This window comes from Artemia sp. Qi Xiang Cuo, chromosome 15 (assembly GCF_049724085.1).
Source record: "Artemia sp. Qi Xiang Cuo chromosome 15, ASM4972408v1, whole genome shotgun sequence".
In the NCBI taxonomy this organism is placed as follows: Eukaryota; Metazoa; Arthropoda; class Branchiopoda; order Anostraca; family Artemiidae; genus Artemia; species Artemia sp. Qi Xiang Cuo.
In genome coordinates this window covers 61,154,690-61,172,396 of record NC_142808.1, presented here as the reverse complement: position 1 = coordinate 61,172,396, position 17,707 = coordinate 61,154,690, and the positions used below count along the sequence as shown (strand labels likewise).

General features: G+C 35.9%; 1 protein-coding gene and 1 long non-coding RNA gene across 3 annotated transcripts in view; one reads left to right on the top strand and one right to left on the bottom strand.

The window, feature by feature from the left end:
- Positions 1-17,707, bottom strand: part of LOC148943950 (uncharacterized) — a 628,351-nt gene that overhangs the window by 574,567 nt on the left and 36,077 nt on the right. The gene's annotated exons all lie outside the window — the stretch shown is intronic.
- Positions 9,168-15,745, top strand: LOC148943951 (uncharacterized). Its single transcript, XR_016142993.1, has 2 exons — positions 9,168-9,326; positions 15,557-15,745. It is a non-coding gene; the product is annotated as an uncharacterized LOC148943951 (long non-coding RNA).

Genomic DNA, 17,707 nt, shown 5'->3' with positions numbered 1-17,707 from the left:
TTTAAAGCTTTTGATCAAATTGGAGGGCTCTATGAATCTTTGTGACTCTGAAACCATTGGACACCATCCATTTCAATAGAAAGTAATAAACAACGATATTCTGTTTCGGGTTGAGGTTGACAATTAGTTTTTGTTTTGAAGGTACCCAGTGCATACTCCCATCCTCTACTAAAGATAAATTGTAGGGGCTCAGAGAGTCCCTACCCACAGGTCTATTTATGCACGGAAAAACAAGGTCTTTTACAGAGTCATGGATTTCCATGAGTTTTTCACCGTCAATTTCAAAATACCATCCCTGTGTCCCATTCTCCTCAACGCTAGCAATGTCGGAGAAATTTGAAGCACATGGATTGTTAAGCCATTTATAATTGCCTCACGGCAAACAGTAGTGAGACATTGCCGATGGGTAAAGGGAATTCATATCCAAAAAAACTGCGTCTGACTTCTCATCAGTGTGCTGTCCAGTCGGATCAGTTTTCATGATACGGTCCCCGTGAAGAACATACCCACCCCTCATTTATCTCTCTACAAACAGATGCTGATCGATATAGGCGATCAGACCTTTTTCTTCTTTTCTGATTTTTAGTATCACTTTAATAACCAGATTGGGAGTAGAAAAAAAAAACCCTAAATCCAACCCTAAGTCCCCATAGATTTTATCCGTATTTTTCAAACAATGTCCAGAAGAATGAGTACGTCACTGGCCAAGTATAGTTTACAATAATCCCACCCATTTTTACATCCGCCCTTTGCCCAAACCCTCTTAGCAAATTCACAGGCGCTAGTGGTGCACTCACTCTCTGTAAGAGAATTATAATAAGCTTCAATTGGTGGTAATGAAACCTCATCTAACCTCGAGGAGGTGTTGTAGTAATCCAATACACATATGCCCTTACAAGTGAATAAATCTAATATTGTATTATCAAGGCCGTGCTGTTTAAGGAGGGGGGAGCTATAAAAATGGTCGCTTTTCTGTACCTGAATCAATTGTCTTAAGGACTTTGAGAAGAAGCTGGAGTACTCTAAAAAACGGATTTTATTTAGGCACGTGTTACCCCTGTCAACTGTTTTCCAGATGAATTCTAGCAGCAGTAGCTTCTCCGATGATTTGGGTATAATATTATATGAAAAACAACCATCTATCTATGCGTCATCTACATCTCCATTCTTGGCAATGCGGGCCAACGCCGGTAGAACAAACTTTAAGTCGCAATTTGACTTGTGCATAAAAACCGGTACGAAATGTTGCTGTCTAACGTTTAAATTGCACGACTGATGTGCTAACCCTCTAAAGTTACACCCCTCGATGTAATTTCCTGCCACAAATGATCATGGTCGATCACCTTCCTCCTCATCCCATTCCCAACACCATCATCAAATTCTCCCTTGCAAACCCAGCATATTTTACGATTTTTAATGGCCGATCTGTCATCTGGTGATAGGAGCATAGGATAGTTTGTGTAACGAAGGCACAAAATTGAACCGTTCGCTGTTTTGATTAGACTGACCAATGCCAAGCGCATGCAGTCTTCGCCACCCAACATCTCAACTACATCCAGCACTTGCATGGTATTATTGGAATCTCGTTGCGCATGAGCGTAAGAGATCCCTATTGCTTTATGTTTTTTAACACGATTTGGATTTAACAAATCGTACACGGCTGTGAGTCGGGCCTCGCAGTCCAAAGCGATCTTATTGGTCTGTAGGAGCGTGTTTTGGAAATTCTTAAAACGTAATATAGCTCTATCTCCGTTTACCGTCTCCACAGCCTGGTATCCATGACGTTTACAGTGTTTCATGTGATTCTTTAACTTTAAATCAGTACAAAATCGGGACAGGCATGTCGGACAGTAATAAAGTACATCCCCACATTTTTTACCCTCACTTAAAACCCTACTAATATCTGTAATTCGATTAAAATGTGCTATTGAATCAAGCTCTGTGGGTGGCGTGTATAGAAGCCACGCCCAATGCTCCACTGATTCAATTGACGGAGCTCTCACTGCAAAATAATACGCCCTTCTTATCGGAACGGTGGCCCTCCTCAAATTCTGTTTCATACTGCAACACCGTGACACCAATCTTTAAATGTGAATTAGCCCACTCGAAAATATCTATTCCTTTTAATGTCACGGGAAATGGACCATTTAAACAATTAAAATCTACTATGGGGAACTTTGAACCCTCCCTACCATTAACTGCTAATTCTTCAAACTTTTTCTTATAGGCATCTTTTTGAAGGGGTCTGTAGGCGCCAATTAAAAAAGTATACTTGAAACACTGTAGCCTCGTATCGAAACAGATTCGTTGTATCGCCATCCCCCCCGCGAACTCTGTCTAATATTTTAACTCCATTGGCCTCCCGCACCCAACCCCACCTCTTAAAATAAAATACATTTTAAATATACAAAAATTAAAGTTTAAAATCTCAATAAATAAACCCACCGACCCGCTACCCCCCTCGTTATAATTAGCCACATTAGTTTGAATACTATTTACCCAATCTAGAAAAACCTCCCCATTATGTGATAAAACGGTTGAATTGCCAACATCTCTGTGTGCAAGTTTTTCAAATACAGCTTGCTCTCATGTTAATTAAAAAATATTTTTAGTACTATTTATGCTTTTAAACTGACCCCCACCCCCACACCCCCCACTGTTGTTCAAGAATGGCTCGAATCTTGTTAATATATACATGGGTAATGTCCAGGGGATCTGTTATTATCTCTCCTGACACTAGAGAGTTAAATGGATCACCAAATTTTACGCTGTAGACCTTTGTACGGTGCAAGGCAGAGTTGGAAAGAAAAAAATCTGGAAGTGGGGATACTTGTGAGGATGTTATATCATTATTAGTACTAGTACTAGTAGTATAATTAACCAGAATGATGGGGGTGGCATAGAATTGCCAATAGCACCACCCCCAGTCTATTCAATTGCATTGGATGGACGTGGCATGAAAACCCCTAAGCTAGTTAGTATGTCTTCCAGGGTGTTTGGGGATAGCTGATCAAGCAGCCTGTACTGTCCTGTGACGGAATTTCTTTATGAGGACCCGGTTTAGATGCACTAGTACTACTAATATCACCTAAATGCTCTCTCATAAATCTATATGTCCATTCTGGGTCCTCCACCATGTCAATGTCACAGGTTAGATGATCTAGGCTGGCCATGTCCCCAAAACAATCATTTAAAAAACCTCTATGCCACTCCATATTATCAAGAACTAGTGTAGGCTCATTCCTAAACTCCATTGGTGGTGCGACGATTGGTTCAGATCCACTAAAAATGGATGCTTCATGACCTGATGGTTATGGTGCTGCTAATTCATTAATCTATAGAAAAAGGGTTTATTTTCTATGTGAAATAACCATTATTTTACATAGTTAAGAAACTTTATCCATTTTTCACCCTCCTCGATACACTTAATTTCCACTCCTAGCAGTACTCTAACTAGATACTTGCCCCCAACCCCTCACCTAATATAAAGTACCCGAAATAGAGCTTAGTTCAATCTAAATTTAACCATTTTTTAATGCTATTAATTACGCTGAAAAAAAATTGAATATCTAAAAAGCCCCGATCAATATTCATTAGTTTGTTGTGGCATACAAAATGCAATGTTTTGACTAAAAGTAATAAAGTAAAATAAAAAAATATTTGTCAAGGAACTGCGATTAGTTCAGAAAGAAGCAATAGCCTTATTTCTCCTGAAGCATTTAAAGTCAGATGTTTACCGGGGTATTAAATAAGTACCATTTTTACACCCCCCTCAAAATTTAATTTCCCCCTTCCTAGCATTATATTAACTAAATGATTCCCCCCACCTCTCTCCAGAAGTTTAAGAAGGAAGCATTAGTATATTTATTCTTAAAAATTTCCCGTCACATGTTTACAGAGGTATTTAATAAGTTTCATTTTTACGCCTCACCCTCAAAAATTAATTTCCCCCTCCTAGAATTATTTTAAATATATAATTGCTCCCCCCCCCTTACTACAAAAAAAGTAGTAAAAATATATATTATACAATTCTAAAAATAACAATTTCTTTTATTTTATTAATGTCACTGAAAAAAAAATGAACATCTAAAAAGCCCTGATAAATATTCACTAGTTTGGTGTGGCATACACAATGCAACGTTTTGACTAATAGTAATAAAGTAAAATAAAAAAGAATTTGTCAAGGAACTGCGATTAGTTCAGAAAGAAGCAATAGCCTTATTTCTCCTGAAGCATTTTAAGTCAGATGTTTCCCGGGGTATTAAATATGTACCATTTTTACACCCCCCTCAAAACTTAATTTCCCCCTTCTTAGCATTATATTCACTAAATACTTGTTCCCACCCCTTCCTCATAAAGTTCAGAAAGAAGCAATAGTCTATTTCTCCTGATGTATTTCAAGTCAGATGTTTACCGGGGTATTAAATAAGTAGCATTTTCACACCTCCCTCAAAACTTAATTTAGCCCTCCTAGCTTTATTTTAACTAAATACTTGCCCCCACCCCCTCACTACATATCAATTAGTCCAAAAAGATATTAGACAATTATAAATATAAAAAATTTATTTATTTTATTAATAAAAATTAAAAAAAATTGAAAATCCAAAATGCCCTGATAAATATTCACTAGTTTGGTGTGGCATACACAATGCAATGACTAATAGCAATAAATTAAAATAAAAAAATATTTGTCAAGGAACTGCGACTAGTTCGGAAAGCAGCAATATCCTTATTTCTCCTGAAGCTTTTTAAGTCAGATGTTTACCAGGGTATTAAATAAGTACCTTTTTTACACCCCGTCAACACTTAGTTTCCCCCCTCCTAATATTATATTCAATAAATACTTGCCCCATTGGGACTTGTTCATTGTCTTGAGTATTTTGCGATTTCTCATAGGCGCCTGGCCTAATTTCGCTTTTGTGTGTGCCCCATTGCTTTTGTGTGGATTCCATTGTAACTGAATTCCCGTGTAACTGAACCCCAAGTAACTGAACCCCCGTGCATCTGAACCCTCGTGCAAATGAGCCCTCTTTAACTGAATCCTCATGCAACTCAACCCCGATGCAACTCCACCCCATTTAACTAACTTCCGTGCAACTGAACTCCGCTGCAACCGAACCCCCGTGCATCTGAACCCTCATGCAACTGAGTCCTCTTTAACTGAACCCTCATGCAACTCAACCCCCATGCAACTCCACCCCATTGACCTCGACCCCGTGTACCTGAACCATCGTGCAAGTGAACCTCCGTGCAAGTGAGCTCCTCGTATAACCGAACCCCCGTACAACTGAACCCCCGGTGCAACTGAACCCCCGTATAATTGAACCCTCGTATAACTGAAACCCCCACAACTGAACCCCCTTTGCAACTGAACCCCCGTATAATCGAACCCCCGTTTAACCAAGCCCCCTACAACTGAACCCCCTGTGCAACTGAACCCCCTAAGCTATCTGATAAATGGTGCTTACCATAGAAGTTACAGCTAGCTCGCTACAAAGTGTTCGTGGGCATAGTGAATCACGCTTTCTTTCCTCAAATTCATGTCAGTGCTACCAGTCTCATGATTGAGCTTTGGTTGTTTTTGACTTGAAGCCTTAATATCTGAGTCCTGGAAATAAAAATCAATTTTTTAGTTATTCACTAGGTATTTAAATACGATGTATGAAAAACAAAATACAATTTCAACTATTAGCTATATTTGAAATTTATTCAGAATATTAATGGTGGGCACCCCTTCCCACAACTCCATTTTTTTATTCAATAATAACCTCATTTGGTAAATACTTTCGCGTACATACACTGATGGTCTCACTTATATATGACACGGAAGAAGGTTACTAGCCTTTGATTTGAAAATAAACATTTTTGGGAGCGATATTTCATCCAGGCAGTTTGATATCTGTCCAATGTAGTCAAACGTTGTAAAATGAATACGACCTGTAGTAGTTCAGATAAGATGTTTGGTGAGTATTAAATCAGTGCCATTTTTATACATCCTTAAAAACTGACTTCCCCCTCCTAGCCTTATTTTTCACCCCAATTATTAAGTTCGGTTAAGCTATGAATGCATATAGCCATAAAAGTGCATTTTTTTGACGCATCAGTCACACAACGTCCCTCAACAAGACCACAACAATGAGTCACCGGAATGTCATACAACACTTTTTTTTAAATACGATGTATGAAAAAAAAATACAATTTCAACTATCAGCTATATTTGAAATTTATTCTGTTTATTAATTGTGGGCACCCCTTCCCCCAACTCCTCTTTTTTTTCTCTACAATAATTACCCTTGATTATTGGCTGAGTTGGACAATCAAATTTCCTCTCATTAAGTTCGCTTAATTAACGACGCAGTGAAATGTAATCAAAAATCAACGTTATATAGCCAATTAATGCGTAATACCGTCCCTATTTCCTCAAATTCCCTAAACATTAATTTGAACTGACAAAAATTCCCTTAAAATCATAGGCAGAGCAATAGTGCTGGCTAAGTAAAGAACTATGTTGGTAACATGTATTTTTTGTTTATTGGTTTGTTTGTTTTAGGCCAGGGCACTTCGTATAGAAGGGTGGTCGTAGAACCTTCAAAAAGAGCTCATTGAGTTGGAGGAGGCCCGTCATTTCCTCTAACACCACCTACTAAAATTTTTAGATATTCCAGAAATTGTAATTTAAAGTTCCCAATTTAATAGTCAAACGCGATTTCGAACAGCTAGCCCCCCCCCCCTCAGACTATCCTGCTTTTCACTAAAGGCATCTGATTGATATTGTAAGTTGGCAATTTATCCATTTAGAAAAAAGGTGCTAATTTGACTGGAAATTAAAATTTCTATCACCCCTTTTAAGAGTCAAAAGAGATTGGAGGGCAATCAACTTTTTAATCCCGTTACTCTGAAAAACACACTAACAGACACACAAGAAACACACAAAACACTTACACGCACAAACAAAGACTTACACACACATATATATATATATATATGCACACACGCAAAAACACACAGCCATACAGAAAAACGCAAAGACAAAAACAAAACCAACACATACAGACACACAACCACACAGATTTCCTCAAATTTTAACTTCAATATCCTTAGCCTAGGAAATGCTCGCTATAAAAGCAGTATTTGTAATGGTAGCAGCCTAGCAGCAGTAGCAGTTGTAGTACTTCCAACCAGGGGCGTCCTGAGGCTCATTTTGTTGGGGGGGGCGATCTTCGTAAATTTTACCGAATCGCTACCTGATTTATGCCGAATTTTCTCGAAAACTAAGAATTTTGCTAAATTTCAGCTTATTTTACAAAATGTATGCCAAAATTTTCGCCTTCGGCAAAAATTTTACCGAATGCCAAAAAATCTGGGGGCGGCACATCCCTCCCAGCCCCCCTCGGGACACCCCTGGTTCCAACCACTGTTTTACTTTTGAATCTTAAAAGGAGCACTAGAATTTCCGATTTCTAATTAAATTCAATCAACTTAAGATTATTCAGATTATAATACCCTTAGCCTTACGAGTAATAAGGAGCAATACGGCTCAATTGTGAACGAAACTTTAAAAAATAGAATTTTGATATTAAATGAGGTATCAAAGAAACTTATCATGGTGATTGCAAATATATAAGATTCATTAAGTTTAGTTTTACGCATCAAAGGCTAGGAGCCTGAGAAAATTTGCATGATTTTCAAAAAAGGGGAGACCCCTAAAGAGTCAAGGAATCTTAATGCAAGTTTTGCCATTAGATTCAGCGTATTCAAGAACCCTAATGTCGAAGTTTCAAGCTTCCATCTGCAAAAATGTGGAATTTTCTATTTTTTGCCAGAAGAAAGATCACGGATGCGTGTTTATTTGGTTGTTTTTTAAGGGCTTCGGGGCTAATTACATCAAACCAATAAAACTAGAATATAGAGAAAGGGCCTATTCGAACAAAACTTCGAAGTATTAGTGCTCTTTTTAAGTGACCAAACAGATTGGAGTGCAAGTGCCCTTTTTAAGTGCCCCCTCCGCCCTCAGTTTTTCCTAAGTCATCTGATCAAAACTCTGAGATAGCCATTTTGCTGTTTTTAATTTAAGAAAAAAAAATCCTTAAAAAAATTGATGAATAGAATACCAGTTTTTTTCGACTTTTACTACTCTATGAACTTATGAAGTTCCAAAAAATTAGTGTGTTTAGGCCTGAAAATTCAGGTTAAATATAAAACAAAAATTTGTATTAAAGTGTCACTATCTCAAAAGAATTTCAAAAAAGAATAAAGAAAGAAAAGTTATTAAAACAAACATTACAGTTGTTTTATTAGGGTTAGACCACTCCTAAGATTCGTGTTGTGGATTTTCAGTTTAAAGTGCCTTTACCTTACTGTAATTATCTGTATTGCAGTCAAAATTAATATAAATGGTTAAAGGAATAATACTGAACAAGTTGTTTTCAAAAATGATCCTTGCAAAAAAATAATCAAGCTTAAAAAATCCATCAATTTCCCACCATGGGGTAATTTAAAGGTAAATTTTAAACTTCTCACTACTTCCTACACTTTTATACTTAAAAATGAATACAGACAAGTGAAGCTCAGAATATCCTTTCATTTTAGGTATGGCCAATTTATTCAAACTAAGTGAGATCTATAACACGTTGAAATGCTTATATCATATATATATATATATACACAAACATACATATATATACATATATATATATATATATATATATATATATATATATATATATATATATATATATATATATATATATATATATATATATATATATATATATATATATATATATATATATATATATATATATATATATATATATATATATATATACATATATATATTAGGGGTCGGCGCCGTTTCTGTTTCTGTTTTTTTTTTTCTACCGTTTTCTGTTATGTTTTTTTTTGGGAAAACAGAAAAAACAGAAAAAAGGTAGCCGTTTTTTTTTAGTACCGTTCCGATTTCTTTTTCGTTTTTTTTTCTGGCCGTTTTTGCCGGTTATGTTTTTTTTAAACCCGTTTTTCTTAATTTTACGTGTTTTTATTAAGAATATCAACAAATCGCATTCTAGCGAATTTTATTTGATTAGCGATACTTTTCATATATCAAAAAGCGCTGTCTTTACGTCTTCCGAAGAAAAGATTTGCTAATGAAGAGAATGAGCTTCTGCATGAGCAGAAGCGGAACTGGATTAGCGATACTTGCCATCTATCGAAAACCGCTGTCTACGTCTTCTGAAAAAAAAGATTTGCTATTGAAGAAAACATTCGCCATAGTAAAACTTAATCTAAAGCAGTCTACTTGGATTTACACCCTTTGGTTAGTCTTGGTAAGTAGATGGTTACCTGGTTGGGTAAAGGTGCAGATTAGCTACCCCAGTAGCGTAGGGTGCAGAGACCCTGAAAATAGAACCAGGATATACACTAAGAAGTGATTTGTTTACATCCAACTTTTACTGAACCCTATCTGAACAAATTTACAGCCCAATGGACTGAATAATATACAGTAACTAATAAGTTGTTTTATCAGGGGTTGCTAAACTGCACGTTCACCCAGATTAGTTCCCCCTGTAGTGTAAGGCACAAAGGTCCTGCCCACAGAACCCGGATATACATGGTGAGTTCCAACCAATTAGTTTTAATTACCCAAGTAAGCCCTGTAGCACTAGTAGAAGCGGAACTACAGAAAATGTTTGACATACAATGGTCAGATATAGGAGCTACTAAACAAATCTTGCTGATTTTGCCTCTGCTAGTGCTGCAGGGCTTACTAGGCTTAGGAGAAGTAAAAGGTTGGAACCCAGCCACAGTAAGAGATTTTTTTTTATCCTGTTTGTACTGGACAGTATATGTGCAACTTTACAGCCCAATTGAGTGAATAATATACAGAAAGAAATAAGTTGTTTGATCAGGAGGAACTAATCTGCACCTTTACCCCTGGTTTCTCACATCTACATTATTGAATTAGTTGATTGAAATTTATAATCAAGGGACTGTTAAACAAAGGAGTATGCTGAACGTGTTGATGATCTACCCTTCAGCATGAGGGTATAAAATTTTCAAATGACATGTTGATTTTAGGCATGTTCACTTGCAGCACCCAGGAAGGAAATGTGAATAGCCTCGATATTCTTTACCGTAAAAATGTCATATACTTTAGTAAATATTTCGAGCAGCCTATTTCCAATGGTCTAATTAGTCAATCTATTATCTGCATTGTAAAATCTTCTAGCTACATCAGAGAGTCCTGGGCCTACGCTTTACTATTTCCTGCTTTTTTTAATATTATACTTTTATTTCCCTTAATATAACATATGAGGAGTATTTACAAATACAGAAAAGATACTTGCTTATGGAATAAAATTATGCTCTGTCCTACAGAGAAGTGTCTTTTTTACTTGAATTGTTCTCATTTCATATTCTTTTTTGCATTCACAGGAGTAACTAGACCTGCACTGCTCCATGCACTTAGTAATGATAAGCTTTGCAGGTACCGATACACATGCTGTCATAAATGGCATCAAATCTGGCATGAAATATTTCATCAAGTTCTGACTCAGAACTTGGAGAGGGCCCTCCATCAAAGAAAGTCAAGTTCTGGGAGCAACTTGGGACCAGGAATAAGAAAGCTGCTCTAATTACCTGCAATTACTGCAAAAAAGATGTGAAGTCAACAAAGGGGTCTGCAACATCGTTTAAAAATCACCTTATGGCTAAACACAAAATTGCTGAACAACCTAAACCAAGTACTGTTCCAAAGAAGTCACATTCTACAGCCTTGTCTCAGCTCAGCATGCCGAGCACATCATATGAAACTAACCCAACTCGATTTGAAGGCACTGGAAAGAAAAGAGATATATGAAATTTTTTGAAGTCAACAAAGCAGCAGCAGCTGAAGCTGAACAAGTTGTGTAGCAAAACGGTTTGCATTGACAAGCTTCCTATTTCAATATTTAAAATACCAGGAGTAAAGGCTCTAATCTCTAAGCTTACAGGAGGTCTTAATGGCCCCTCAGCTCGTACTGTTGCAAGACATCTAGTTACAGCAAAGAAAAGGAAGGTCAAGCAGCTCAAAGCTGAACTCCAGAAAGTCCGGAAAGTGAATTTGACCCTAGACTGCTGGTTTTCAAGAACGGGGTCTGGCTTTCTAGGTATTGCAGCTCATTATGTGATGAAAAGCACTGACGGCAAGCTCACTTTGGTGCATAGAATCCTTGAGTTTAAGAGACTAAAAGTTGTTCACACTAGTGCCATTATTCTTCGTGCAATCCGTAGTAGCCTCCAGAAGTTCAGAATTCTACGGAAAGTCTACTTTATAATTACTGATTCGGGAGCTAATATAGTATAGGCTCTCAGAGACGGTGCCATTATGCGAAGCTCATGCTTTGCACACAACCTGCATAATGTGGTGACTAATACCCTTAAGCTGTGGGAATGCAGAAACCAGGTAGATTTAGTGAGTGTTCCCCACCTAAATGATTCAGGATCCAGTTCAGAATCTGATGACAACGTTGATACTGCTGAACAAGATGACTTTCCTGACCTGATTGTAGGAGATGATGACATTGAAGAAACTGAGTATACCGACTGCGGTAATGATGATGATAGTAGCTCAGAATTAAATGATCCAGAACTTGGCAGCGATAGTTAGAGCTCAATACCTAGACAAAGAGGCGTCTCTAGTGAAGTATTGACGCTGGGACCAGCACTGGTAAAAATACGAAAGCTGGTTAGAATCCTGAAAGTATCTTCCAAATCCCACGATATTTTTGAAGCTATCTGCAAGACATATAATCTTAGTCCATCCCTCATAAAAGACATGAATGTTCGATGGAACAGTACACTTACCATGATAGAAAGGTATTGTTCCCGAAAAGAGCCACTGCACCACTTCTTCAACCAAAACCTACGTGACACTAAGATTAGAGAGCTTGAACTTCACAGCAATGAGTGGTCCATCATGGAAACTGTCATTGAGGTTCTTCGCCCGTTCAAACAGGCAGCAATGATAGCTAGTGGATACAATTATGTTTCGGCAAGCAAAGTCGTGCTGATGATCAAGGGATTACTGTTGTTTTGTCAGACTCCAGATACTAGTATTATGGCTGAGTCAATCAATGGGCTGAAGGAACTTCTAGTTGTTCAGCTCAGGAGATATTTTTCAGTCAGTCCTAAGTTTGATATGATGCTCTTCACAAGAGCTGGCTTTTTGAATCCTGCAATTTATGAAAAAATGACACATGTAGACAGAGAGTCAGCTCGTCGGTCCATCTGCTCGCTTCTCCAGCAATTCATCTCTGAGCAGAGAAGCACAGAAGAACTCGATCCAATCCAATTGAACTCCACGTCTTTCCCTATTGATGTCGCTCCTACGAAGGCAGAGACTAACTGAAAAATGTCACCAGAGACTCTTGATCAAGAAGACAGCTTGTTTTCTAAGTTTCGCGACATGACTGGGTTACGGATGAACTCTACGAGGCAAAATGCCAACAGTATGAGCATTGACCGCGTGGCAGCAAATATTATCAGGGCATATGAGGAGAGAGTTCCTGTGTTTTTGAGCGAGAGACGAAGATCAGGACAAAATAATTCTAATCCACTAGAATTTTGGTCTGAAAACTTTTACGCTTACCCGGAGTTAAGTGAAATTGCATGTATGCATCTATCAGTCCCTGCAACTTCAGTACCCAGTGAGAGTGCTTTTAGTATTGCTGGGTACTTTACGCGAAAGCAGTGCTCACGAATGACTGCAGAGTCACTTGAACTCCGAATGTTTTAAGTGATAAATTTTAATTTATGTGGTCTTTTCATATATTTGGTCTTTTTTATTAATCTATATTAATAAATATTCTCTTTACTCTCGTAAATCTAAAGAAACTGAAAAAAAAGAAATATCTGTTAAAACGGCCGTTTTTTAAGTAAAAACAGGTCGTTTGTGTTTTTCGGTAAAAAAACCGTAAAACATAAAAGGATTTCCGTTTTTTTTCACCGGTTTCGTTTCTGTTCCGTTTTTTCATTTGCGGCTTTTACCGTTTCTGTTTTTGCCAAAAACAGAAACGGTGCCGACCGCTAATATATATACTATTTTTATTAACGAGCAATAACTGTATATATATATTTAAGTATTTATTTTTTCTCGAATACGGCTCTATATTTTTTTGGGGAAAATTGGTAACTTTGATTCTCGCATAAAAAACGACAGGTCTAGACAGGTCAAAAATCTAAGAAAAATCGTTAAAAGCCATAATTTGGCGGTAAGTGGCATCATGTACTATGTTAGTACATGTTATGAGCATTTTATATGACATCATTTAAGCATTTTCTTGTATGATGTCAAGCATAGCATAAATAAGATTGAGTTTCCAACGCATCAGTTTATTAAATATTATACTGTCTAATGGAATGTTCCAAAAAAGAAAAAAATTTGCAGTTGCAGTTGCTATAAATGGTGATCCTTTGGAACCAACACCTGAACTATCAAACACGATAAGATATGAAAATCGACAAACTGGACCGTCAATTACGACAATATCAATACGGGTAGCTAAGGCAAAGGTCATTGCTAAATTGTCTGAAGTAATCAAAATTCAAAAACATGTCAAAAATAAAAAACCTGATTACCGAAATTATTTTCTCATAAGTATAAGCAATGTCCTTTTACAAATTTCACTTTTTTTGATACAATCAACTCGCTTTGTGATTAACCTTACAGGTTTGAACGCATCCAGTTATATAGTGTCAGTAGGAAGGCCCCAAAAACGAAAATTTGCACTTCTTACAAATGATGATTCTCTTAAAAAAGACCTTTAAAAAAAACAACTAAGAGTTTCAAGCTTAGTACATATCGTTTTTAGAAATAGGACTAGCTTCAATAACCAAATATATTTAAAAAAACATTAAATTGAGTAAAGAGCAAAAAACTGGTAATCACAAAAATATTTGTACATATTCTAACAAGTGATTTCAAGAACTCAAAAAGCTTAAAATCACAAACCTTTTTGAACGCAACTTTTTTACGCCACTATGAATGCCTGAAAAAAAATTGCAATTATTACAAATGATGATTCTCTATTTTGACAAGAAATTACAACAGCTAAAAAACAATAAGAAAGAAAAGTTTAAAGATAATTTTATAATAATAATATATCTGTAAACAGGCTAAAGTAAAAAAATACATTAAAATATGGAGAGAAAAAAACTGTTAATTTTAGATATATCCGTATAAATTTTAACAAGGGATTACAGCAATTCAAAACCATTGAAAAATGAAACCAAAAGTTTGAAATTTAGTAGAAACTGAACATTAATAAATAATCATATATCTTTGAAAAGAAAGAGTATTAAAAGACATTAAATTAAATATCTTTGAAGACAGCAAATTGTCTGTCGTTAGAAGACAAGCGAAAAAGAGAATCCACATGTAGAAGCCTGCCGAATGCCGGGGCCCGGCGGCTGTTAATTGCAGAAACATTTTTATATATTTGAACAATGGATTACAACAATTCAAAAGCTTTAAAAAAACACAAGTTTGAAGCTTAGTAGAAATCGTTGTTAGACGTTGTAATCAGACTTGCGTAAACAATTAAATGTATTTGACAAGACCGCAATATGTGCCGTGTCACGTGGCGGGGCCAGGAGGTGAAGCCATCAGGCTCCCGGTACTATACATATGAATGTATCCATGTTGAGCTTATATAAACCTTTTTTTCTTTTGCGAAAATCTGTAAGCTAAATTTTTACGTAGTTAAAATTTTTTAAATTACAAGATTATAGATATACAATCTTTCTTGACTTTCATCTCTAGTCTACCCTGCCACCCGTTAATATTTCCTTCTCAACAGACCCAACTGAACTTCTTCTTACTGGGTGATTGGCAATTGCTGTTAAAGCAACAATAAAAAATAAAGTGGCCTAGCAATTTTATAAATTATAAAATTTTGCTAATCAGTGTGTTCAGATCTTATTTCCTTAGAAAGAAAGCAATATTATGGTGGATCTGAGGACTTTGATCTTACTTCTGAGGCTGTTTTTTTTTCTTTTGCAAACCTCTTTTTTTATTCTATGAAATTATTAATCCAATTAATAGGTTTTAATTACCAACTCATTTTGGTAATAATCAATTATCTCTAATTGAACAAAAATATAAATTGTTTTTTTTTTGTTTACTAGTAATTGCTAGATGACAACACAATTACATAGTAAATGCATTTTGACCATCTATTATATTTAATGACTTAAGATTCAATGACATCCATTTCTGATTCTAAATTTCAAGACAAATTCTAGTAAAATATATTTTCTAGTCAGACTGTTTTTTTGTAAGAAGCAATAGCTTTGTTTTTGTTATTTTGAGGGATCAAAAGCTTTGTGAAGATGTAACATTAAGGTTCAAACATTGTGGTATTTAGGAATGTTACATTCGAGTAGGGTCTTTCATACCAGACAAACCAGGTATTGAGCAATAGTCTGCATAAAGTACTTCTTCCTATCCAAATCAATTTAGACCTCTGATTAGCAGAAGAAATAATACTGACCTCAATTAATACCCTGCTTTTTTCAGAAAGAAGAGAAAAATGTGGGTCCATCCCATCTTCCATCCAAAAGAGAGGAGAGAAACCAGATTAGACTGGGTAACATTGCTGCAGACCCAAAGATCAAATGATAACATCTTCGTTCTTTTGTTCAAATTTGATCTTCAAATCAGATCAAATTGTTTCTGAAACTTTTTTAGTGGATAATAAATTGTAAATTGCATGTAAAATGTTCATTAATTAATGGATGGAATTATATATCATTCTTTCTCCCTGCTCTGTATCCAGAAGACATCACAATAACAATATAATACCCAAACTTTTTCTCCCAGCCTTTTGGATAGTTTTGTACAATGTTAACTATTAAGCGCCGTAAAAGATGTCAGTATAATATTTTAAATATGTAAATAGGTAAAGTACCAATTTTAAGAGGGTCCGTAAAAGTATGGCAAAATACCCAATTTTACCAATGACAACACTCGAACAAACCAATATTTATCTTTTCTTTACTTCTGTAGTGGTTTCCCTAAGGCTATAATAATCACTCATAAGGACCTCGCCGCATTGGAACAATCCTAATGACCAGAAATCCCCCTCTTATCTCTTGATTAGAAATCCTAGTGACAATCATAGTTTTAAGCATTTACTTCTCTGAGGACAGACCAAAAACTACATACGTATTTTTTTACAATATTTGAATCCCAATAATAAGTAAAAAGATTTTAAAAAAGGAGAGAAAAAATTATAAGAAAAATAAAATAGATTTTACTGGGGTGTTTAATCAAACATAGATACATACAGCGACAAATTTGGGGGGGGGGGGTTGGTAGCCAGAATCAAAGAGAGGAATAATATAAAACAAAACACGAAATAAACTCAAAGAAGAAATGAACAAACATAGGCAACACCTCAATTAATTAACTGACAAAAATATATGAATGAGTAGCAACAAAACAGAGAAACAGTTTAAAATAGGGCTGAGCACGACCACAGGGGTTGTTATTGTAGATAATAAATGGGTTATTATATGATTGTTAAGATTAAATTTAGAAGAATATTCTCTTTTGCATATGTCACACTTAAACGGCTTCTCACCAGCATGTACTCTTTGTTGCTGAATCAAATTGCCTGACTGAAAAAAAGTTTTCTCATATATATCACACTTAAACGGTTTTCACCAGTGTCTTCGGTGCTTAATCAAATGGCTTGACTCAGAAAAAGTTTTCCTACATATATCACACTTAAATGGTTTCTCACCAGTATGTACTCTTTGGTGGTTAATTAAATGGAGTGACTGAGGAAATGTTTTGTCACAGACCTAACAATTAAACGGTTCATCACCAGTGTGTACTCTTTGGTGCATAATCAAATTGCTTGACTGAGTAAAAGTTTTCTCACATATATCACACTTAAATGGTTTATCCCCAGTGTGTAGTCTTCGGTGCCGTATCAAACGGCCTGCCTCAGAAGAAGTTTTCTCACACTTATCAGATTTATATGGATTCTCCTCAGTATGTAGTCTTAGGTGATTAATCAAATTGATTGACCGAGAAAAAGTTTTATCTTACAAATCACACTTAAATGGTTTCTCACTATTATGTACTCTTTGTTTCTTAATCAAACTGTTTGACCGTGAAAAAGTTTTATGACTGATCGCACACTTACAAGGTTTATTATCGGTGTGTAATCTTTGGTGACTAATCAAATTGCTTGAAACAAAAAAAGTTTTCCCACATATATCACACTTATACGGTTCCTCAGCAGTATGTAATCTATGTTGCCGAATCAAATTGCTTGACAGAAAAAAAGTTTTCTCACATATATCACACTTATACGGTTTCTCATCAGTGTGTACTCTTTGGTGGTTGATCAAATTGCTTGACCGAGAAAAAGTTTTCTCACAGACCTTACATTGAAACTGTTTATCCCCAGTGCGCACTGTTTGATGCCTTTTCAAATTGCTCACATGAAAAGGGTTCTGTGTAACATCTAGTGATGAACTTCCCGATCGTTCTAGCTCAGACACGCTTGGTGAAAAATGACCATATATAACCAAATCTTGACTAAATGTTAAGAGTTTTGGTTGATCCACACCATCAGAACTGCACACAGTAGAATGAATTATCTCTATAATAAAAAATAATTTTATTAAAATTAAATAAGGTGTAAACAATTCAATA